We start from the raw sequence: 16235 nt of genomic DNA on the forward strand, positions 1-16235 counted from the left end.
AAAAATGGTTAGCCCAATTTTGTTTACGTTTCCTTTTTCTACAGTGTGTATTTTTCCTTCCTCAGACTAAAAATAGCACAATGTAGTATATAATAGTGTGGAGTTATTTGCATGAAATCACTGAATTCATTTATTCAAATAATTTGTCTTCTCAAGTATTTTTAAAGTGACCAGGGATAAATATTTATGAATTACATTTAAGTACTTGGAGGGTATTTTGGAAATGTGTTTTTCTTAAGAATAGATTTGTGCTATGGTTTCCTTGACTATGTTTGATGATATTAAGAGTTCTTGGAAATTTTTTCCAAAATCTTGCAATTTGAAAGTGGGTGGAGTGTTTGGAATTAATTTCAGCTGTAATTATATCTTTAATGGTGGTAGTCTCTTGCCTGTTTCATATTATAACAAATGAGAAGTGCAACACCCTCATCATCAAAATACTTAAGAAACTTGCATCTAAAAGGAAGATGGGGAACTAATACAACCTGTTTAGAAGTCTTGAGTTATTTTACTATGATTACACTAAATTAGATTAATTAGATTATATTTATCTAAAGTTAGGTGGTTGTTTACTTAAACCTGGTGTTAAGATCTAGAAAGGAGGGGAGAGCAATAAAAGCACCTTTCTCCCCCACTGAAGTTTTCAATAAATTGAATAAAAACTAAAGGATTAGCAAATGGTGGCCATAATATTACCTTTATTATTGATAAAGGTGAAGGTAAAGGAAGCAGCTTCATATTAGAGCCAAATTGGCTTGCTAATAACTAAGTTCCAAAATTAGGCAGACCTACCCCCTGGTCACAAGTAGTGCTGGATTAGAGAAGGCAATATGTGGTATACAGAGCCTCCACCCAACCCAGTTCCTATAGGCAGCTCACTCATATGAGGAAGAAGGGCGCGACTGGACCATTTATTTTTCCCAGATTTGCCAATCAGATCAGTTGCTTCCCTCCCCAGGATAGAAGCATCTAAGTGGCAAAGAAATGCCAGAGAGGTTACAACTGGTAGGGCTCCGTTCACAGAAGGGGACTTCAGAAATGAGGAATGAGCACTCCCCACTAGCATTTGGCTTCTTCTCCTATGCGTGGTTTCTATGAAGAATGCAGTTGGTGCCAGGTAGGAAATGGTAGCATAACTAGGCCAGGAGCAAACCTTTGTTTTGAGGAAGAGGCCTTATAACAATTGGCCTCTTGAAAATTATAGCAAACGTTTGTTTACCAGAATCAAAGAAATTGTCTGTCCTTAGGCAGCCCTTGCTGCCTTTCTGAAGCATCTGTGATTTAGCATGCTTTGCTGAGCATTAAATGAAGGCCCACAACTTAGTCTTCTGCTGTCCTTTAGCATTTTAAAATATACTTGCTGTTCTGTCTCTTCTTTGAGTTTTCTTCACAGACTCATTTTGTCTCCTCCCCCAAACCCTAGTGTTTCCCATGATCGTAGCCAACTTTCTTCTCACTTGACACTCTCACCTTGGCTGTCAGCCATTTACACAGTTTTAACTGTTTAGTATCTTGATGATTTTCAAATCTTTATCTCCACCCAGACCTCTGTTCTGAGCTCCATGTTTATATGTCCAGCACTCTATTTAACAGTTCCACCTGGGTCATGTAAAACTGACTTATTCTTCCCGCACACTCTCAACTCCATCAGTCAGAAATCCTTGTCTTTTGTTTTGTGTCCACAGGCTTTGTGAGTGGCATCTCAGCCTATCCACTAGGTTAGGCCAGAAACGTGGGTGTCACCTCAGCAGGCTCTTCCTCTCCTTTATTGCTTACCTCCCAGGTCAGGGGTCAGTATCTGGCCAGAGACCTGTGAGCCAAGAATGGTTTTTACATTTTTAAGTGGTTGTTTAAAATAAGCGTATATGTGTATTTGTTACAGAGACCCTATGTTGTCTGCAAAGACTAAGTATTTACTATCTGACCCCTGTCTGAGGCCAGCAAGTCTTATCAGTTCTCCCTCTAAAACATCACTTTTAATTGTTTCTTTCTATCCCCCCCCGCCCCCCAAAATCTCACCTGCCCTGTTTCTCCCTTGGCCTCCTAACTAAGTGTTGTCATATTTCTTTATAAAACACAGAACCTAGTGATGTCCTCTCTTGTTTAAAATCCTGCAGTGTATTTTGCCCTTTTCTCCTCTGTTTTCTGCCTGCAACCTCTTCAGCCTGTAGGACTCTGCTCAGTTGTCACCTTTTCCTTAAGCCCACCTGCCTTCTTATGGAGTTATGCCCCTATTCCACCTGGTCTGTACTTCTGTTATTACACATTCTAGATTGTGTTCTGAGAATCCATTCGCCATTCAGTCATTCCTACAACACTGTGCGTACCTGGAGGACAGGTTCCATTTCCTATTCGTTTCTATGTCTTCTTTACCTAGCTGTGTGTGGCATGTCAGAGGACTGTAATGAATTAATGGGTGCTTTAAGAAATAGTTCTTATTCCTAAGATATGAAAAAATATTAGTAGTGTAAAGATATCATTAATCAGTTTGAGTTGGTAGGCAGGATTTATAACATCTAGACTTTTGATAGAGTCATGCTACATTCTCCTGATTTCTGTTTCATAGCTTTTTCAGTAATACATTTTTAATTTTGAGATAGTTGTAGATTCACATGCAGTTATGAAGAAATAATACCAAGCTATCCCAGTTATCTTTTACCCAGTTCCCCCAATGGTAACATATTGCAAAACTGTAGTACAAGGTCACGACCGGGATATTGGCATTGAGGCAGTCAAGATACAGAACATTTCCATTAACAAGGATCCCTCCTGTTCCCTTTTATAGCCACACCCACTTCCCCTCCCACGGCAGCTTGCCCCTCCCCCATGGCAATCACTAACCTGTTCTCCATTTCTGCAATTGTCATTTCAAGAATGCTATCTAAGTGGAATCAGAGTATGTAACCTTTTGGGGTTGCATTTTTTTCACTCAGCATAATTCTCTAGAGATTCATCCAGGTTGTTTTGTGTATCAGTAGTTTTCCTTTTTGTTTCTTTTTGTTGCTGAATTTTCATAACTTTTAAAAGATGAAACTCTCCCCTATTTATATATCACTGCAGTTTTTCTTTTTAAGGCTATTTACATTTTTTTCCTCTTGTTCTTTATCTGTAACAGTGGTTTTCAAACTTTGTACTCTTCCCCTGTACTTTTTTTTTGGCGGTACGCAGGCCTCTCACTGTTGTGGCCTCTCCTGTTGTGGAGCACAGGCTCCGGACACGCAGGCTCAGCAGCCATGGCTCACGGGCCTAGCCGCTCCACGGCATGTGGGATCTCCCCGAACCGGGTCACGAACCCATGTCCCCTGCATCAGAAGGTGGACTCTCAACCACTGCGCCATCAGGGAAGCCCCAAACTTTGTACTCTTAAATTGAGACTCAAAGAGCCTTTGTTTATATGTGTATTGCATCTATCATTATTTACTTACTACATTATAAATTAAAACTGAAATATTTTAAAAATATTTAATTCACTTAAAATAACAATAAATCTATTACATTCTCATAAGTAATATATTTTTATGAGAAATACCTGTTTTCGTAAACAAAAAACATTTAATGAAAAGAAAAGCACTGTTTTACATTTTTTGTGACTCTAATGTCTGGATTCTCATATCTACTTACTCATTTAATCTGTTATGATAAATTGTTTTGGTTTAAGTATATGAAGAAAATCTGGCCTCACATAGCTATGTAGTTAGAAAACCCAGGAGATAGTCTTATCATATAACTGTGGATAGTCTTCTATGGTACTACACCCAAACTCAAGTGATAGTTTATTAAAGATTAGTTACAATGTAGGATGGGAAACCAATAACTTTTCATACTGTTACATTAAAATTATAGTTTGAATGGGTCATTAACTTGTGTATGATTTTTTGTTTTTAACATCATGCATTGGTCATTTGGAAAATATTGAATCGCTGTGTTAGTTACATCTTCCAAATTGTGACACATTTCATTATACATTGTCAAAAATTATATTTGTTAATCTCACCTTCAGTCTCATAAGAAAAAATGCTGAGTATTGGGAAGCTGTCAATCTCAAGTTTTCTAAAATTTTGATTTTTGCTTTGAAATCACTGTCAGTTCATTGAAGTTTATGATTGTCATTAATGCTGCCAGTAACTGTCTCACTTCATTAATTTTTAAGAACATGTCTGCCAGATACTCAAGTCTGAAAACCATAGTTTGTTCATCATTTCAAGTAGAAATGGTGTTAAAGTAGAAATGGTGTTTGGGTGTTAAGTGCTCAAAGGAGGTAGCCATTGCCATCGTGGGGCCATTTTTCTGGCCAGGCTCTCCACCATCCCCATGCGGCGAGGCTACTGGGGTAACAAGATTGGCAAGCCCCATACTGTGCCTTGCAAGATGACTGGCCACTGTGGCTCTGTGCTGGTGCGCCTCGTCCCTGCCCCCAGGGGCACTGGCATTGTCTCAGCCCCTATGCCCAAGAAGCTACTGATGATGGCCGGAATTGACCACTGCTACACCTCTGCCAGAGGCTGCACCACCACCCTGGGCAACTTCACCAAGGCCGCTTTTGATGCCATTTCTAAGAACTACAGTTATCTCACTCCTGATTTCTGGAAAGAGATGGTGTTCACCAAGTCTCCATATCAGGAATTCACTGACCATCTTGTAAAGGCCCACACCAGAGTTTCTGTGCAGAGGACCCAGGCTCCAGCTGTAGCGATCACAGAGTTTTATATGAGAAAAATAAAGTGAATGTAGCTGGTTTTAAAAAAAGGCAGTCAGTTCAGCTCACAACTCAGTTATGTAAGTGCTCTTCTTTGAGACAACACAGAATATTAGAAAGGTGTGGACTCAGGGGTCAAAATGTAATAAAACTAGTAACTACCACTGTGAGTGCATGGCCTAAATCACCAGCTGTCTTGATTTGTCCTAAGGCTCCAGCCGCTTTATTCTCCATTGCTTTTATACCATCAGAGCAAATAATTTAAAAGTGTGAAGTTTGAAATCCATTGTTATAGATAAAGAACAAGAGGTAAAAATTTAAAACAGACTTTCACACAGTAAAAATGGCAAATAATGTCTTAATATATTATTAAACTATTTTATACTTTGTGGACCTTCGTAAGTTCTTGGGGGACCCCCAGAAGCCCACGGACCACATTTTGGAGGACCGCTGATTTACAGTAATTTGTGATGACTTATTTCTTTCTCTTTTCTCAGATTGCTTCTGTTTGCCTTTACTTTTGCTGAGATAGACCCTATAGAGGCACTGATCTAGGTTGAATACCATTACAGGTCAGAGCTCCACTCTGGACTGGCAGCCTCAGCGTGGGCACTAGGCCAATGCTAGGACTGACCCTGGGCACAAAAGAGAAGACTAGTTCACAGCCTCACCTTGGGCAAGCAACAAGGAAGGGCCATAAACCTGCTAGCCTTGTTGGCTTGCTGTGTGTGCATTCAGAAACTGGTCACATCACATGGACCTGAGTCCAGAGGGAGACATTAACTATGACTACTCAAGTGCTTTCCTTCTGAAGCAGTCTTTCAGGCTCCAGGGTGGGAGAGATTCTCAGGCTAGAAAGGGCCCTCCATAGGTCTGTCAGACCTACACACTCTAGTCCCAAATCTTCTGAGTCATATCACAGCCTTTTCATTCTGATTATCTCCAGGAAAGGGCCTCAAGTTTTCCTGGCAGTAATAAACCTTAGGAGTTAAGAAGTTTTTCCGTATGAGTACTCTAGATGCTCCCTTATATAACTTAAGTCCATTTTCTTTAGTTTTGTTTTTAATAAAAATAAAGAGCTAATAACAGTGCTTCTCATGCTATTGCTTTATATTTTGAAGACAATTTAACTTTCTGTATCTTCACTGCAGTCTACTTGTGCAATTTTTTTCTTCTATTTTTAACACAGTTCCTTTAATCCAGTGGTCCTGAACTGGGGTGATTTTGCCCCCAGGGGATGTTTGGCAATGTCCAGAGACATTTTTGATTGTCAGAACTTGGGGGGATGCTTCTATCATTCTAGTAGATAGAAATCAGAGAGCTTGCCTTCATTTCAGCAAAATCACTCATTATGTTGTTACAGTAAGATTTTCACTGAATTTATATTCAGATGATAGGAGCATCCTACAGGACAGCCTCTATCAACTAAGAATCATCCAGTCCAAAATGTCAATAATGCCAGTCTTAAAAGACTGTGTGTTAGTCCTTCCTTGTAATTTGTTAGCTTTTTATTAATTTTTTGTCTTGCTGAATTAACAGTTTGATTTTACTTTGCATATTATTTAGAATTGTGGTTTTATTTAGAGAAAGTATTTTGATTATGTTCAGAATAATTAAAGATTTTAGAGGTAGATTACTCTTTTGAATATGACTTATGTTTGTACCTCAGGTCATAATACAACATTAGTTTCTGTACCTGAGTGAACACAACTACCTGATGACTTTTAAAAATAATTTTTATGGGCCCCAACCAAATCTTAAAAGAACTCTTCTAGAAATTCCTATAATTAACCAGATTTGGGAACCACTGAAACAGATATGTATTCATAAGCTAGGAAACTTTTAGGGCAGCTAGTACAAAGAGAAAACGTTCTTTGTGGCTCTCAGAGATAATATCCACCCTACTGGGCAACCAGTTCTGTCAGTGAAACCAGTCCCATTGTAACCCTCCCATTGACAAGGTGGAACTGGAGCAGCGGTGTCCAATAAGATTGTGGCTCTTTCCAGTCATATGGTGTCCAGTTCATTTTATTTGCCACAAGTTTGGTTTTAGAAGGGGGTGGTGGTGAAAAGAGATGAGGGAGGCGATAGAGGAGAATTGCTAGTAGAATCGAAGAAATATGATCTACCGTATATCTCAGGAGGGGAATTACTCAGTGCTGACTTCTCTTCCGTAGCATTCATTTGCTACCCACATTCACCACAGTGGTTAAGTGTTCTTAAAAGCTACTTCTGGTATAAATTAACCTGACCAAGGCAGCAGGGGCGCTGACTGGGAAGCACAGAGGGCTGTCTAGTCCATTCCCACCATCAAGGATCCTCTGGTCTTGGCCCTTTACTTCTTTTGGCTAAAAGAGAAGTTCATGAAGGTGAGCTTGTTTGTTGGGGTGGTTCCAAGAGCTGTGGAGATGAGACAGTTGTTGAGGAAGGAAAGAAAAGATGGTTACTTTTATTTTACTTTTTCTTTTCCTTTTCATTTTTGAGACCGAAATGTTGCCTTTAATAGTGATCGAGGCAGAGCTTACTGTGGGAGCCGGTGAGCCTGAAGCCGAACCCCCAAGTCGGACAGCAGTGGATAGGCTGCAGGGGGACCTGGCAGTGGGGCAGGCTTGATCCAACAAAACGGACAAGAGAGAAGGATGGTGACTTCTGAAATAAGGCGAATTTTGTTTGGAAGGATAATAGCTTCTTTTCCTGATTAGTTAGTTGTTAAGCAAACTAGAATTTTGGAAATGAAAAAAAAAAAAAACTATGAAACTTTGGAATATTAGTTTATATTGGAAGCATAAAATAAATATTGGTTGTATTTTAGTGTTCTGGATTTCTTTTATTATTTGTTTTTACTTTTTTAATTAGAGATTTTCAAACATATACCAGTGTAGAGAGACTAGTATAGGGAATCTCCATGTACCAATCACCCCAATATCAACAGTTACCAACACATGGCCAGTCTGATCTCATCTGTACCCTAACCTGCTTTCTCCCACCCCCTCCAATTATTTTAAAGTGTATCAAGCATCAGTATGTAATTTTATCCAGAAATATGTAAGATATTCAGTCTGTGGTCACATTTCCCCTGATTATATAATTCTTTTTTTGTCTCTTTGGTTTGTTGTCTGGTCTCTTTTTTAAAGATGCTGGTGATCAGATGATTGAATCAAATCCTGGGAATGTGTAGAGAGTCCATAATATTCTATTTTGGTGAGAGGGGCGGCATTTACTTATATTGGATCAGTGATTTCCAAAGATGATATTACAAATCTAATTCCTGGTATAAATTTGAATAACAAATCGATTGAAGGAAATATTTACCATGTACAGAAAATGTTACTAAAATTCCGTGTAGACATAACCCCAGCCTGAAATGGGCTTCATCACTGCCAGGAAGCCCAGCTGTTAAATTTGCTTTCTCAGGTTCTAAGAAGACTATTTCGTACCTTTCCCTCAAACCTCATAGACTTCTGTTCTCTCAGCTGATGGCTTTGTTTGATGCTTCTCTGAGAAAATAGAAATCTGTCCAGAGGGACACCCTCATCTGCCCTCCACCACATCTAGAGATTTTTTGGCAGCTGGGCCACTCTTCTCTCATTTCCCTCCAGTTGGTTATAATGTAGCAAGAGCTTGTTTCTCCCCCCGCCCCCACCCCCCGCCATTACAGTCCTTTCCTTTGTGCTGAGTGTCCCACCTCCTTCACAGGGACCTTGCCGCTTCTGTGGTCCCGCATCTCCCTCTTCCATCTTCAGGCTCTCCCTGTCTGCTAGAGCATCCCTGTTAGTGTACAGATACGCTCTGGTGCACTCTGTCTCTAGAATTAAATTGTCCCTTGTTAAATCCACCTCTGTCGATACTTAGTGACCCGCTTTCTCTCCCCTTCACAGCTCTTTTCAAAAGAGTTGTCTGTTCTCTCTTCTACTTTTTTTTCTCTTCCATTCACTCTTTAAACCACTCATTACTGGCTCCATTCCTCACTACTTCACTGAAACCGTTCTTGCCAAGAGCACCCAGGTCCTCTGCGATGGAATCTAGTTGTTTTCTTTCTGTCTCATAGACCAGCCCTCCTTCTCTTTTACTGCCTCCCCTTGCCCTGTGTGACCTCTAAGTGCTGGCATGCCTCCAGGCTCAGTTTTGGGCCTCGCTTCTCTTTATTTGTACTCCTTCCCGCGGTGATTTCACTCACTCCTTTGGCTTTAAATACCATCTTTATGCTGATGACTCGTAAGTATGTATCTGCAGCCCAGACCTGTCCTCTGAATTCCACCTAGAGATCGGTAACCTATGACTCAGGCTTCATGGGTGCAAAAGACAGTTCTGGCTTTTCCCCTTCAATCCTTTTTCATTTCAGTAAGTAGATCCTGATACACCCAATTGCACAAGTCAGAAACTTGGGAATCATCTTAAATCCTCCCTGTCTCCATCCAGCCAATCAACATGTCTTATCAATTCTACCTTAGTACATATCTCAAGTACATTCACCTCTCTCCATCTGCGTTTCACCACTAAATCCCTGTTATTTCTCAACTGGAAAACTACTTGAGTTTCCTAATTGGTTCCTCTGCTTTCATGTTTGTCTTCCATACACTATTCTCCTCACAACAGGTACAGTGCTCTATAAAAAACACTTAACCACATTATGTAACTCCTTGCTTAGTCCTTAATGATGGCATTTCATGTAGAATAAATTATTGACTCCTCACCATAGCCTTCAGCATCCTGCCTGCTTCTCCAGCCTCATCGACTGCTTTCCCCTCCCTCATTATGGAGGGCTACCTTGTCCCTTTCACACCAGGATCTTTCATGCCCCAGGGCCTTGACACTCACTGTTCCTTCTGCATGCACTAATCTGTTCCTGGCTCTTGTCCTTACTGTTCAGGATGCAGCTTAAATGTCACCTCGTCTGAGAGCCCTTTTCTGATCACCCTTCCCAAAGTGGCTACTTGCCCACCTCAGTTTCTTCTTTGTCACATTATCTGTTTTTTCCAGCAATATTTATTGAGTGCCTACTCTGTGCCTGACACTGTTCTAGGCACTGGGGCGATAGCAGTGAGTGAGGTAGACACATTCAGGAAGCTTCCATCTAGTGGGAAAACAGACAAACCACAAATATATCATATTCTGGCTGTGATCTGTGCTGTGTAGACAAATGAAGCAGGTGGAGTGAAGTGAGGGATGCTGTTCTTGACAGCGGTTAGAGGAGGAGACATTTTGACAGGGATTCCAATGAAGTGAGAGAGCATCATCTTGGGTATTTACTTGCTTCTTTTCTGGAAGTATATCTAGAAATATAAGCTCTAAGAAGTCGGGGACCTCACCTGTTTACCGCAGTTCCTGAAACCTAGCACAGTGCCCGGCCTTCGGCAAATACTTATCAATGAATAAATGACCTTTAGGTTCCCACATAATCATGGCATTCTGTGAACCAGTGCATTCTAGATGTGGCCCACTTACCTTGTCTCTGTGAGCTTGAGTCTTTTCATGTGTTCAGTGAGGGAATCCACCTCAGGGAGTGATCTCTAAAGACTGCCAACCTCACTGTGGATGCTGTGGGCGATCGTGTACTCTGCTCCTGGTTTCACCGAAATGGTGAAAAGATTGCAAAAGATTTGAGCATTCACTTTAAAACAAGATTTGCATTTAAAAAGTTATGTCAGCTACAGTCCTGAGTAGAATGGCCTAGAGGAGGCAAGAGGGTGGATTATTTGGAGGATGTGGAGGGGCTGGGGCAGGTCCAGGCAGGAGCTGATGGTGGCCTGGACTCAAGAGGTGGCCACAGAGATAAGGGAGAATGCTGAAGAAATGGTGGGACTTTCCCAAACTTGCACAGAATTGAGGCAAGAACCCAGACTTCATAATCCAGAACTTTCACTCTTCTCTTGATACTTTAAAAAAAAAAAAAAGTCTTCAGGAATTCCCCAGTGGTTCAGTGGTTAGGACTCCATGCTTTCACTGCCGAGGGCCCGAGGTCAATCCCTGGTCGGGGAACTAAGATCCTGCAAGCCGCGTTGATGGGCCGAAGAAAAAACAGTCTTGACTTCAGCCTCATAGAAAGCTGGAATGTATGAATATGTGTGATGCCAGTGAGTTATTTAAAACAAAGACTGCTTTTTAAAAAATATTATTATAAACATCTAGATCAGAATTTGCCTACATGAAAATGTGCTTTTGCTTATTGTATGTGCATCTTTGGGCAAATTCTCAGGAAAGAATTTGGAAAACAGGAGAGGGAATGATATTTTCACTATATGTATATCTTTTGTATCTTTGGATTTTGAACCACGGGTGAATGTATGATAAAAGTAAGTAGTGGGGGGCATCCCTGGTGGCGCAGTGGTTGAGAGTCCGCCTGCCGACGCAGGGGACGTGGGTTCGTGCCCCAGTCTGGGAGGATCCCACATGCCGCGGAGCGGCTGGGCCCGTGAGCCATGGCCGCTGGGCCTGCGTGTCCGGAGCTTGTGCTCCGCAACCGGAGAGGCCACAACAGTGAGAGGCCCGCATACCAAAAAGAAAGAAAGAAAGAAAAAAAAAAAAAAAAAAGTAAGTAGTGGGCTTCCCTGGTGGCGCAGTGGTTGAGAGTCCGCCTGCCGATGCAGGTGACGTGGGTTCGTGCCCCAGTCCGGGAAGATCTCACATGCTGTGGAGTGGCTGGTCCCGTGAGCCATGGCCGCTGAGCCTGGGCGTCCGGAGCCTGTGCTTCGCAACGGGAGAGGCCACAACAGTGAGAGGCCTGTGTACCGCAAAATAAAATAAAATAAAAATAAGTAGTAAGGCTTCCATGGTGGTGCAGTGGTTAAGAATCCGCCTGCCAATGCAAGGGACACAGGTTCGAGCCCTGGTCTGGGAAGATCCCACATGCCACAGAGCAGCTAAGCCCATGTGCCACAACTACTGAGCCTGCACTCTAGAGTCCGTGAGCCACAACTACTGAGCCCGCATGCCACAACTCCTGAGCCCGCATGCCACAACTACTGAAACCTGGGCGCCTAGAGCCCATACTCCACAACAAGAGAAGCCACCACAGTGAGAAGCCTGTGTACTGTAATGAAGAGTAGCCCCTGCTCACCACAACTAGAGAAAAGCCTGTGTGCAACAACAAAGACCCAATGCAGCCATAAATAAATAAGTAGATAGATAGATAGATAAATAAATAAAAAGTAAGTAGTATACATTAGGTAAAACTGAAGCCTGTCTGCTCTGAGGTTTTTCTCTTCCAGATGCAGACACTTTGTTTTCACATGTGTGCACCTTCACTCCATTCTTCACTCCAGTTGGAAGTATATGTAAAGCCAGCTCGCTTCTAGATAAAATAGGAGCTTGACACAAAGTCAGGGGCCCCTTCTCTCTTCTCGTGCCCTTTTCCTGTCCTCATACTAATGTATTTGTTTAGCATGTACAGCGTGATGGTTTAATATATGTATTCCCTTGTCCTTTTAGGTTCTGTGGATGTTCTCTTATTGACTCTGCACACCCTTTAGACCACCCTCTTGTTTCACCCTTCACTTGCTTATATGGACCTTATTAAAATATTTACATGATCACTAATTAAAGTTGCTTTTTACACCTTCTTATGACTTGGTAGGTCACCCCTCTCACCTCTTCCCTCTCCCACAAAGACCATCAGAACCTTGGCAGGTACCTAGGGATTCCCTGGGATTTGGGGCAGCAGTGGGAGAGGGAGTGCCCGACCTAGGGTAGTGCTGACTCCCTGCTTTCAGCTTGCAGTTCAGCTCTGCTCCCTAGATCCCAATGTCCCTGGTACCAGCTCTCCCCTCTTCATCCTTTCTTTAAAAAAATAATTAATTAATTAATTTTGGCTGCATTGGGTCTTCGTTGCTGCATGCAGGCTATCTCTAGTTGCAGTGAGCGGGGGCTATTCTTCGTTGCAGTGTGCGAGTTTCTCCTTGCGGTGGCTTCTCTTGTTGCGGAGCACGGGGTCTAGGCGTGTGGGCTTCAGTAGTTATGGCACGTGGGCTCAGTAATTGTGGCACACAGGCTTAGTTGCTCTGTGGCATGTGGGATCTTCCCAGACCAGGGCTCAAACCCATGTCCTCTGCATTGGCAGGCGGATTCTTAACCACTGCACCACCAGGGAAGTCCCTCTTCATCCTTGATGTGAAGGCAAAAGTGACTCCAGGCTCTCCACCAATTCTTCCTGGTCCCTCCCACTGGGCTCTTTGTTCCTTATGTCCCCATGTTTCTCTTCCTCTGCATCTTGGCACCTTTCTTCTGTTCAACAGTTTTCTGTAAATTTTCTTTTTTCTTTCTTTTTTTTCATTTTTTAAAAAATAATTTGCTTTCAGTTCCAAAAAATGAATAAATGAAGAAAGGAAGGAAGGAAGAAAAAGAAAGAAGGAAAGAGAAAGAAAGGAAGGAAGAAAGGAGGAAAGGAGGAAGGAAAATTACTTGCTTTTTGCCCTCCCTCCCCTTCTTTTGGATACCTGCCCTATTAGGGGTTATGAAGGTATCTTCGATGAGGAGGGAATATTTTTCATGGGACAGTTTGTTAGGTTCTGTCCAAAATAAGACTAACATCTTATTTTAAGTAACAGAGGTGCATAGAAGTGATTCATGCCAGATTGAGATCACCTAGGAAGTTGCCAATACTGTAGTACTAGTTCAGTCCTAGTCTATTTTCAGGTTTTCTTCCTCTCCGTAGTGTCTCCTGTACTCTGAGATCTTATGTGGAAGCAACAACTCTAAAAATACTTTAACCAGGGCTTCCCTGGTGGCGCAGTGGTTGAGAGTCCTCCTGCCGATGCAGGGGACACGGGTTCGTGCCCCGGTCTGGGAAGATCCCACATGCCGCGGAGTGGCTGGGCCCGTGAGCCATGGCCGCTGAGCCTGCGCGTCCGGAGTCTGTGCTCTGCAACGGGAGAGGCCACAACAGTGAGAGGCCTGCGTACCACAAAAAAAAAAAATACTTTAACCATTTCCAGTTCATTTTCGAAAGCTAGAAATCCATATAAACCTTACCTGCCACTCGTGCTTCTCTATTCTGCTCTTCCCACCGGTTCTCTTAAGTTTTCCAATTACTTGTCTACATACTGCAAGCATTCTGCCTGCATTTCTGTTTTGAGGTCCATCAGAGAGTAGAAAGACAAGCTGTATTATACTTGAAACTCTGTCCTAGTTGTGTTTGAAAACAAGGTATAGGAAAGAAATTTTGAAGAAAATTCTCTCTTGGGACCATTGGCTTTTATAAAAATGTAATCTGTAGGCTTAGAATTTATTTTGGTAGCTACAGAATACTGATGAATGAAAGCAAAGCTAGACTTATATGTTCAGTTACCCTGACCCACCCCTCCCCCAAGAAAACCAACCTTGGAATAACACATTGGTGAAACAGCTTTAGAAATTGTTTTGTTAGTATTTCTACTGTATTGTGCTTACACAAGATATTCAGAGTTCCGAATGGATGTACAGTAGTTATTTCCTTACTAGTCACTTCACTGAAGATCAGGAGGACCTTTTTCAGGGAATGCTATCTGAATGAGATACCTTTCTATCCCTCTACTGTGTGGGGAACAGGTGCCTTTAACAAGACCATGATAGCTAGAATTCCATCTTAATCCAGCTGCTGGGGTATATGTGTATGGCCGCTGCTGTCCATCTGGGTGTTGTGCCTGTTTCTATAGAACGTTTTAAGTATAGAGGGTAGAGTGGGGACCGGTGAAGTCAAATGATGTGTAAGGGAAAATCTCTTAACGTTCAGAATTTGTATTATTTGTATTAAAGGTGAGGACCTTTAAAGTCATTTGATTTAATGAAGTGATTGGAAGTGTCTTACTGATTTAAAATTGTGATAATCCTGCTGGTTGCCTTAAAATGACAAGTAATTGCTGTAGTGCGCTATTTTCTATGACATAAGGTAGAACTGATGGGTTATAGAGTGCTGTTTACTCTAGGGTGATAAGAAACAGTGTTTCTGAAAACGTGATAAGAGACTGAGTTGAGACTTGGAATGATGAGCGGGAACCATTTTATGAGAAAGTCTAGGGAAGGTGTGTTTCAGGCACAGGAAATGATTGGTGCAGGGATCCTCAGAATCAATGTATTTGAGTAACTGCAAAGGGTGTGAGGTTGGTGAATTAGAAGAGTGGTGATGGGATCCATAGATACGGGTGAACAGGGGGCAGATATAGTAGGCTCTTTTGGGCCAGAGGAGGATTCTTCGTGTTACCTAAATTTTAAACAATTGAGTGATTTAGGACCTCCAGGAAGAAAAGTTAGAAGAGGTTAAGAGGAGAAACTTGAATATTACAGTGGAAATATGTGCTAATTAGGAGCTAATTATTTTCTAAGATTCTCATGCTGCTCTTCTTTCTCTCTTTTTTCTTCCTTGCAACTGTTGAAAGTAAGGTGGTGGAGTAGATAGGCAGAGTAACATTTACAGCATGGTTTCCTTCTCTCTTTAAAGATGGCATTTGTCGCCCCACTGGAGGAATGATTGAGGTTCACGGTTGTGGCCCAAAGAGTGACTCATTGGGTTAATTGTTACAGCACCTGCTACTAGAGGATCATTATTGTGATAATTATTTCCAGTGAAGGCACTTTTTTAAAAACAGGAATTTAGACTTTAATATAAAAGTATAGATTGATCAAGTTTTGATGTTATAAAATTTTAGCTTGTTTATGGACCAGAACTCACATAGGAAATTCCTTTTACAAGTTAGGTATACCATCTTTTCAAATAGTAGGAACTAACTCATTTGTCTCATTTCCCCATGAAGGCCAAGAAGCTGGGGGCTAAATTTAATGCCCAGTTGTTGAACCTGAAGCTATTCTAAGATTTTATTATATTGATTTTTTTTTTCTTTCTGTGTATCCATCTGGTGTGTGTTATTTTAAATCTTTTCTTTCTTTTTTTTCTTTTTTTTTCCTTTCTCTCTTTAGCAGGCAGCTAAATTTCAGTCTGAGCTAAACCTGAGTTTTACACTTCTCCTACCACCTTTCTCAACCTTTCTACTCTTGCTGGAATTAAAACCCATACACTAAGTAGAACTTATGTATAGCTCTAGACTTAATGTCCTGGTATAAGACCAGAGCTGAGTTTAGTCTTCTAGAAAGATCAAACATGTTGACTTTATGTTAAACTCAAAGCAGCAGCTCATTAAATACATGTCCCAGTTTTACAAATGATTCCACCCATTTTGCATATGAAAAAGAGCCAGTCAGAGATTAGTGAATCACCTAAGGTCACAGATGGAGATGATGTGAAGGCTACTCCTTTGTTTCAAGTATGAGATACTGAAACACAAGCAACCTTCTCTGCTGCCTTATTAATTAATATTAGAGCACAGAAGCAAATGTCATCCTAAGCTTGAATCTGAACCATGATATCTTTTGCTCTTTTCCCTTTGATCTGATTCTCACACCTGTAAAGATAGTGTTTACCTCAAGGGATTTTGTGATAATTAATTTAGGTTTAATTTTTAAGTGATGAGGCCTCTAGATGGAAAGAAACCTCCTTTTTTATTTGGCTGATGTTTAGACCAATTTTAGAACTTAGTAGAGTTTTCTTTAATTATATGAAGTAAACTCAGTG

At 41.4% G+C, this 16235-nt stretch overlaps 1 protein-coding gene and 1 pseudogene across 2 annotated transcripts in view; both read left to right on the forward strand.

Annotated features, from left to right (window-relative positions):
• LOC309829346 (small ribosomal subunit protein uS5-like) overlaps positions 1-4725 on the forward strand; it is a 52172-nt pseudogene extending 47447 nt beyond the window's left edge. Inside the window, exon 2 of the transcript in view lies at positions 4226-4725. The product of the transcript in view is annotated as a small ribosomal subunit protein uS5-like (transcript). The remainder of the gene's footprint in view (positions 1-4225) is intronic.
• The window catches only part of DIP2B (disco interacting protein 2 homolog B), a 236959-nt gene that overhangs the window by 70691 nt on the left and 150033 nt on the right, over positions 1-16235 (forward strand). The gene's annotated exons all lie outside the window — the stretch shown is intronic.

This window comes from Grampus griseus, assembly GCF_964374135.1.
Source record: "Grampus griseus genome assembly, chromosome: 11".
Taxonomy (NCBI): Eukaryota; Metazoa; Chordata; class Mammalia; order Artiodactyla; family Delphinidae; genus Grampus; species Grampus griseus.